The following is a 9,685-nucleotide window of genomic DNA, read 5'->3' on the forward strand; positions in this document are numbered from 1 at the left end:
TCCAAAAAACACCACTCTTCGCATCAAACACACACACACACACCGAGCGCTTGCTGGTAACGATAACAAATTCAAATAAAAAAAATACAAAAGAAATCACAGAAAACAAAAACGAAACAATGTAGTCTTTAAAACAGAACAAACTAAAACAAAACAAAACCAAGGCAAAACAATGTAGTCTTTGAAACAAAACAGCAGCACCGCAGGAACTGGACAAAAGCCAGGACCACCCAGGCTCAGGAACCTAAAGAAAACACAAACACTAAACAATACATTCGGCTAAAATCTAATTTTTAAAAGTAAGATAATCTGCATACCTACCAGGAGACAGTAGCACAGCGTTCCCCACTGCGGTTAAAATCAGAGGGTACAGCAGCAGTAACGACCCAACCATGCAGCACGGTTGCTACTATCACCCACCAGATTAAAAGAAATTTTAGTATCTCCCAATCTGATCATTAATAAAACAGGTCAACTAGCGTTAACATACCCTCGCTATGATGCAAACACCGGAATCCAACCAGCCGACACCGGCAATCCAAGCACAAGCCAACGGTTTCCGATCGTCACGGAGCAAGCCACAAACTTCAGCAACTTTAAACACTGCCAATACAGGGATCAGACGCCGAAAGAGAAACAGGAAATGCCTTGGCAAGCAACCCACCACTGCCGATACATATAGCGCAAGGAAGGCCCGCCCCCCTCATTAATTTGAAAGTCCCACCCCAAAATCCTCAGACTGGGAAGTATAGGAGGTAAAACCAATGGCAGAACTCCATCCTGCTACAATCCACCACCCTTTTTTGCATCGTCGACCCGACGATGAACGAGATGGAAAAAAAAAAAAAAAAAAAAACTAACACCAAGGTCTAAACAGGGCAGACTGTGCATTCAATACAAAACCTAATGGTTCACCTACCACCTCATCTACACTACCAGCTGGGCGGGGGAGATGATGAATATTAGAGTGCTGACCAGCTGTGGAACGAGCAGTCCGTCGCAAAGATGGCAATCCAGAACATGATTGACCATCTAAACGCAACAAAGAATCCTGAGACTGAGAACTTCCCTGTGCAGCTATTTCCTCTGGACGCTGATCTACCAATACTCCCCCCAGGGAAACTGTAGGACTGGAGTTACTTAAAACAGATTCATGAGGTGGTAAACCCTCGGATACCAAGAGGCAAATGTCATCCTCTTCGCTGGAACTATCCCCAGGAACCACTGAAATAGGAACCTGAGAATTCCTAGGAGGAGAAGGAAAGGCTTCAGTCCGAACACAAGCTTTTAACATTCTTCGATGGACATGCCTGACCTTACTTAAGTCATTGACTGGGGCAATAGCATAGACAGACCCGTCACCTGAAGGGGCCCTCACCACCCAATATACTACAGAACTCCAAACGTCCTGAATCTTATGCCGCCCCCGAGTACTAAGATCCCGGAGGTAAACCGACTGTCCTTCCTGTAAGGGTGCATCCCGAACCTGCCGATCATGCCGCTCCTTCCTACGACCAGCAGCTGCTAACAACCGTTCATGAGCTCCCTCAAATGCCAACTTAAGCCTTGCCTGGTGCTCTGCCACCCAATCCTGGGTTTCCCCAGGGACAGGCTCTAGAACTCGACCCAACAAAAAGTCTATGGGAAGCCTAGGTTGCTGGCCAAACATTAAAAAGTAGGGAGATTCGCCAGTGCCCTGATGGGGGGTGGTATTATAACAAAAAACCACCTGTGGCAAATTTGATGCCCATTCCCGCTTCTGGGAAGATGGCAACGTACGCAAAAGATTATGAAGAGTTCTATTAAAGCGCTCACACTGCCCATTACCAGCAGGGTGATATGGGGTCGTCCTAGACCGTTCTACCCCATAGAGGCGACATAATTGCTGCATCAGGACACTTTCAAAGCTCCTACCCTGATCAGAATGAATACGGCTTGGAACACCGAACTTAAAGAACCACTCCATCAGCAGTACCTGTGCTACCGTCGAAGCTCGCTGATCCCGAGTGGGAACTGCTACGGTATATTTGCTGAACACATCCGTCATCACAAGCACAGTGTCCAACCTGTTTCGAGAAGGTTCCAACACCGTAAAATCAATAGCTAAGATTTCATTTGGCCTTGATGCTAACAAATGTCCCATAAAACTATGTGGTACCTGCCTAGAATCTTTTGCAACTTGACACCACTCGCACGCTTGACACCACTGTTTTACGTCCTCAAACATCCCTGGCCAATAACAACGCTGCCTCACCAATTCTGAGGTCCGCTCAATTCCCTGGTGGCCATGTTCCTGATGCAGGCGTTGCAAGGTCTCCTGTTTAAGAACTGTGGGCAGGATAAGTTGGAAATTATCCCCCCCCCCATCGGAACGAAACACCCGACGATATAACACCCCATCACGTTCCACCAAACGATCCCACTGGCGCAATAGTGCCATAGCGGGCCTAGAGACCTGGCATCGCTCCGCCGGAGAGGGCCGAACTCGTCTCCGCCAAAACCTCTCCAAGAAGGGGGTCTGCATCCTGCAGGGACCGAAAGTCTAATGAGGAGTTACTTGGAAAAACAGAGACCACTGACTGAGTTACAAATGCCGCAGGACCCACCCGTGAGGCCTGTTGAACTGACGTAGGAACAGAAGTACCTGGAACAACATGCTCAGCCAAATGGGGACCTGACAGATACTGGCGGGACAATGCATCAGCATTCTTATTACTGCGCCCAGACCGATACTTTATTTAGAAATCAAAAGCCGCAAGTTGTGCCGACCATCGATGCTCAGTGGCTCCCAATTTTGCCGACTGAAGGTAACTCAGGGGATTATTGTCTGTGAAGACCACGCATTTATGCCCCAAGAGATATTCGCGAAATTTTTCAGTCATTGCCCACTTAAGTGCAAGAAATTCCAACTTCATAGAACTATAATTGTCCATATTTCACTCTGAGGGGCGAAGGCCCCGACTAGCGTAAGCCACTGGCCGAACACTACCCTCATGCTCCTGAGAAAGCACGGCTTCAAGACCACTATGACTGGCGTCAATCTCAAGGATGAAGGGCTGCGAAAAATTGGCATATGCCAAGACCGGAGCAGATACCAACTTTGCCTTTAGGAGTTCAAAGCTCTGTTCGCACTGTGGGGTCCAAGCTGACCCCAGGGCCTGTCCAGAACCTTTTTTAGTCTTCGTACCTACAAGGGCAGCCACCAATTTATGCAGAGGGCCTGCCAACTGAGCAAAACCCTCTACAAAACGCCTATAATAACTGGCAAACCCCAAAAAGAACGCAGCTCAGCCACACTGCGGGGACGCTGCCACTGGGCTACTGCCTCTATCTTAGCAGGGTCAGTGGAAACCCCCTTGCTTGAAATAACATGCCCCAAATACCTAACTTCTTGTTGGAAAAAGACACATTTGCTCAACTTGGCTTTTAAACCCTCTTTTTGCAAACGCCCGAGAACATGTTCCAGTCATTGCAGATGCTGGGAAACAGATGAGGAAAACACAATAATATCATCCAAATAAAGAAGCAACGACTGATACTGCTGATCTCCAAACATCCGTTGCATTAACCGCTGAAATGTGCTTGGAGCATTACAAAGCCCAAATGGCATTCAATTCCATTCAAATAAGCCAAAGGGGGTACAAAAAGCTGTCTTGGACTTATCTTGTTCGGCCACTGGAACTTGATTATACCCACTGGCCAGATCTAAAGTAGAAAACCAGCGGGCTCCTGAAAGGGCATCCAGGCTCTCCTCGATACGAGGCAAAGGAAAGGCATCTTTGCGTGTCTTACTATTAAGCAAACGATAGTCCACACACATACGCAGACTCCCGTCCTTTTTTTTTTTTTAACCAGGACGATAGGGGACGCGTAAGGACTACTACTCTCTCTCACGACCTGAGCCTCAAGGAGCTGATCTATATGAGCCTTTACCAACTCATACTCTGATGGAGGAATACGTCTATACCTCTGCCGAACTGGGACATTATCTAGCAAGGGAATCTCATGGGCAATGAGGTTGGTGCAACCCAGATCACTCTCATGAGCAGAAAAAACTGAGCTATAGCTCTGTAAAAGAGATCTAACCCCCTTCTGTTCTAGATCTGTCAAACCCAATAAATCTAAAGCCTCTATCCCCTTCTGCACTTCGCTATCCACTACTTGGGACGACACCGTGGCAGCAGCGGCTCTAACCTCCGTAACCCCAGCCGGTAGGCTACCAACCTGAGCGCTTCTTAAAAAGCCAAGACAGGTATGGGGATAAAGCAAGACTTCTGTGGTCCCTACATTAACTATTGGAATATGGACAGTGCCTCGAGCAACCTGGACAAGACAGGGAGACATCAACAAACCAGCGGGCAGCCCAGACTCTGAAGGCTCAAAGAGTGCAGACAAGCCACCAGATAGCTCCGGACAAGTGCTAATAACCACCTTCATCACACCACCAGGTATACGCACCGCACCCGGGCCTCGAACCCTTACAGCACCCATCGGGTCCCTAGGAACTTGGGCCGCAGACCGATGACACTGTTGCAAGGCCTCAATAACTGGGCCCGGAGCATGTGCCACTGAAGGCACATCGAAGAAAGAGGGACCATATAAACCGAAAAGCTCCCGATAGCACCGGCTAATAACATTCATCCCTAAGACACCAGGGACTGCTGGCAAAGCACCAGGAGGATCCTTCACAACCAGGATACCACCGTGAGACATCACCTTATTACACAACAAGACATCCAGCTCCAAATACCCTATGTAAGGAATATCAAGCCCATTAGCTGCCCGAAGCTGTAGCCATTGACAAGACTGGAGACGTTCATAACCCCAGGGTTCAAATTGCTTTGAAAAAAGCTCTCGGTTACCGTAGACACCATGGAACCCGTGTCTAAAAGACAAGAAACAGTAACACCACCAATCAAAACATCAATCACTGGACAGGAGGAGATTAGCCTAGCCACCGTACCTGCCCTTGAGCCTGATGACACTCCCTCTGAGCCGTGGCTCCGCAGCTCAGCGGGCTTCAGTTTTCCGGCTGCTGGCAGGAACGAGAAGGTCTAGCTAGATTCTGAGGCAAGACCCTAGGAGAAGGGGAAACATGCTCCCCCTCACAGCCACGAGCAAAATGACCTGGCTGTTGACATCTCCGGCAAATAACACGCCCCTGACGAGGAGAATAACTAGGTCCAGAGGAGGTCTGTAAAGAAATCACAGTTCGAGTTAATTGATTAATCTGCTCTTGCTGACGTTTCAACATGTCCTTTAACTCCCTCAATTCTGATGACTGAACAACACCCAATGGGGCTGGGCAGGCACTTCCTTGTACGCCATACTGTAAACCACAGGCCAATGGTAGAGAAACTACGTCCCCTTGCACTGCCAGGCAACCCTTCCCTCTCCCATCGGATGGCTTCCCCTCGTACCTCCAGTAGGGTAGCAGTAGGCCGTTGACGAACAAACTGTTTCAACTCCCTACGAAGAGCACCATCCAAAACATGCTAAAGTAAAACCCGTACATTCATAGTCCCCTCAGGTGCATGTTGCTTTACAGACTCCATTAAGGCCATTAAAGCCAATGAGTACTCCTGCAATGTTTCTCCTTCCTGCTGTTTCCTTGAAAAAAAGGCCTGTTGCAAGGTAACATAAGACTGAGGACAGCCGTAAAGCTCTTTCAAAATGGCTAGAACTTTCAGGGTCTCCCCTCTCTACACCAGGACGATACTTTATCTCCTCTCTAGCCTCTCCTTCTAAATGATCAAAAATAAAGAACGCCTGATCTTGCCCAGAGAGGTGACGGGCTCGCAAACAACCCTGTATCTCTTCTACCCATTCTGTTATCCCAATCCCAGTCTTACCATTAAAAAAAATGGGCACTTCCGATCACGAGGAACTACCACCAGACGCTCAGTAACAGCACTAGAAACAGCAGGCAAAACATCACTCACCGCAACAGAAACAACTGGGGTAGATGCATTAGAGCCAGTGGAAACAGCGGCCATTTCTTGATGCAACCGCTCATTATCAGCCTTAAGCTGCAACACAAGTTCCCTAAGCTGCTGCACCTCCTCCTCCATCCCCACCTAGGGAAATCTGCACCAAGTCTCAGGTCAAGAAAGAAAAAAAAACAATATATTTATACACTTTCCTCTCAGTTCCTCAACAAATGCTGCTGCTTTGCCTTAAATAGAACTATATATTAAATATATATCAAAACCAAAATTAACAGGAAGGAAGTACGTCTCTTGCTCTCAAAGTGCGATCCTGCCGACTACGCCAAGATGTGGCGAGGTGGTAGTGGTCAGGAGGAATATACAATAAAGTGATGTAGCACGACTACGCCACCTAAGGGACTTTCACCCCTAGGAAATAAAAAGGGGGCGTTAAGGCCCAGAGGAAAGAAAAAAAGAAATAAGAAAGACACTCAGGTTCGTTCACACCAAGAGGCCAGAGACGTATTTCCAACACTTCCAAATTTATTAACAATAGGTTTTAAAACAGTTTCATGTAACCAACAGGACTGGGAGGACTATCAGCAGTAAAATAATTACTAGACAAGACCAAGTAGTAGAACAGGGCTGGGCTTACCACGGCAGAGACTGAGCTCAGAGGGAGTCCCCTATACCACCACCATATGTAATCACACCACACAGGTTACACACCCAGTGCTCTACACTGCAGGACGAGTGACCGGGACTCCACAAACCAACCCTATAACCTCCTGCCATGACCCACAGCTCCTGTCTAAACAGGAGAGAGAGAGACAGAAGAGCAGAGAACAAATGTAGAAAATAATAAAAGAAAAATCAAAATTCACTCCAAAAAACACCACTCTTCGCATCAAACACACACACACACCGAGCGCTTGCTGGTAACGATAACAAATTCAAATAAAAAAAATACAAAAGAAATCACAGAAAACAAAAACGAAACAATGTAGTCTTTAAAACAGAACAAACTAAAACAAAACAAAACCAAGGCAAAACAATGTAGTCTTTGAAACAAAACAAAATAGTCCTTGAAACAAAACGAAGGCAAAACAATGTAGTCTTTGAAACAAAACAGCAGCACCGCAGGAACTGGACAAAAGCCAGGACCACCCAGGCTCAGGAACCTAAAGAAAACACAAACACTAAACAATACATTCGGCTAAAATCTAATTTTTAAAAGTAAGATAATCTGCATACCTACCAGGAGACAGTAGCACAGCGTTCCCCACTGCGGTTAAAATCAGAGGGTACAGCAGCAGTAACGACCCAACCATGCAGCACGGTTGCTACTATCACCCACCAGATTAAAAGAAATTTTAGTATCTCCCAATCTGATCATTAATAAAACGGGTCAACTAGCGTTAACATACCCTCGCTATGATGCAAACACCGGAATCCAACCAGCCGACACCGGCAATCCAAGCACAAGCCAACGGTTTCCGATCGTCACGGAGCAAGCCACAAACTTCAGCAACTTTAAACACTGCCAATACAGGGATCAGACGCCGAAAGAGAAACAGGAAATGCCTTGGCAAGCAACCCACCACTGCCGATACATATAGCGCAAGGAAGGCCCGCCCCCCTCATTAATTTGAAAGTCCCACCCCAAAATCCTCAGACTGGGAAGTATAGGAGGTAAAACCAATGGCAGAACTCCATCCTGCTACATTCGCTTCATTGCCTTTGTGCTTTATTTAAGCAATGCAGTTCTTGCAAATCACTTAGTCTTTGACCACTTCTTTTGTGCTTTCATTGTAAAGCCCAAGTGGGCATAGACTTTTACCTTGAAAAAGGTCAGTGCCTGCCAGAGTTTATTATACTTCACCACAGGTTTACCCTGAATATGTATGTTTTAGTAAAAATTAGGGCTGGCCCCAAAAAATGGTTCATATATATGGTTCATTAATTAGAGCGATGCAGCAAAAGGTTATTTTTTCTCTCAATTTACCACAGTATTAACCCATGTCTCTGTATTAAGTTCTGCCACACGGTTTCCCAGAAGAGTGAAAAATCAAAACAAGAGAACTCCTCAATGTCTCAGCAGTTTCTCCTAGACAACAACGAGATCAGATGGAAAAACAAAGGAGACTTTAGCGTAAGTCTCCTGTTGCTCAAATATGTCTCCTGAGGCTAAGACCTCAGTGATCTCAAACATGAGGCTAAGAGCTCAGTAATGTCTCAAATTGGGCTCAGATTTGCCAGATAAACCATACCCTACTCTCATCTTTTTCTCCTAAGGAATTTTAGGAGAATTACAATTATGTCTCCTGAGCCATTACAGAGCAGCCTATAAGCAATAGAATGTTCCTGTGAGTATCACAGTCCAGTCGGCATTAGGTTTTGTTTTTCATATGGTCATGGCTCTCACCATAAGGCTCATTTTCATTCACGATAAGCCTTCAGTTAATTTTCTTTTGATTCTGGGAGAACTTGCTCCAACATGCTTTTGCCATACACAAGGCATATTCTGAATGGTCCCCTACTCTGTTGCCTATATTGCGTACTATGTAAGGAAGTGTATAGTGAATAGAGCACTGATTACTTTCAGGCACCATCCTGTATGCGTAATTGGAGCAGCCAGACCCTTGTAGAGAGAGCAGCTAGCGGTCTGGCCATTATGGATACCATAAACTTCACAATAATTTTAATCTGGATCTCCTGCTCCTAAAACAATATGTTATGTGAAGGCCAAAGAGTGAAAAATGTATACAGTGTTATATGAGTAATGATATAGCATTTATAGCATGATATTTCAATATATATCTGAGGGTGACTAAATGACAATATATTTGTTCATGACCACAGTTCGATGTTCAGTCACTTTCATAATGAACTCCTGAATATAGCTATCCACAAATATATTATGTAGATAAAGAGAAGAGAAAGCTTTATGAATCTAGTGGTTACTGGTGGTATTTCTACATGAGGTGACCACTGAAATACATCTTGTCAATGTTAGATGACAATGTCAAGTCAGTTTTCTGATACATTTGTACAATGCCATGTACCAGTTGTCTAGATAGCTAGAGTTAGTGTGATTTTTACTAGAACTGACCCGAGTACCATTTTCAGGGCTTCAGAATTTTGGCTGTATTCAGGGGCTGGAATGGCCAGGTCATGCCACTTTAAAATCCATAGTCTGCACTGCAGAACCCAGTATGGCTATCGTCAGTTCTAGTAAAAATATTTATATGTGGCCCCAATGTATTGATAATATATTGCAAAAGAAAGCAATACGATATACTGCCGTATCGATATTTTGTCCCACCCCAAGAAAGTACTCATGTTCTATTTTGCTGTTGGGACATTTAGTCCTCCACCAAGAAGTGAAATAAAGTACAAAGAGAGAATGCCCTAATTTACAGTGCTGCGTCTCAGTCACGTTGACCCTTTGCCTGTCTTTCTGTCATCTGTCTTTCCACTCGGACTCTCCTGCTCCTGCCTCCATTTTGTATTAATAGATCTTGATATGTAATGATATAACCACCTGTCCTCTACTGGAGATGGAACGAACATGTTCACACACTCTCTTTTTCACACACACACGTGCATGCTTTTTCACTCCCACTTATAAATACACACCATTCACACGGCCATCTCTCACACACACATACAGGCACAAAACACACATTTTCCCACACATCTAAACCTAGCTACATCCATCCAGAATGAATTGCTAATGATTCCCCTCAGCTTGTGTT

This window comes from Hoplias malabaricus, chromosome X2 (assembly GCF_029633855.1).
Source record: "Hoplias malabaricus isolate fHopMal1 chromosome X2, fHopMal1.hap1, whole genome shotgun sequence".
Classification (NCBI taxonomy): domain Eukaryota; kingdom Metazoa; phylum Chordata; class Actinopteri; order Characiformes; family Erythrinidae; genus Hoplias; species Hoplias malabaricus.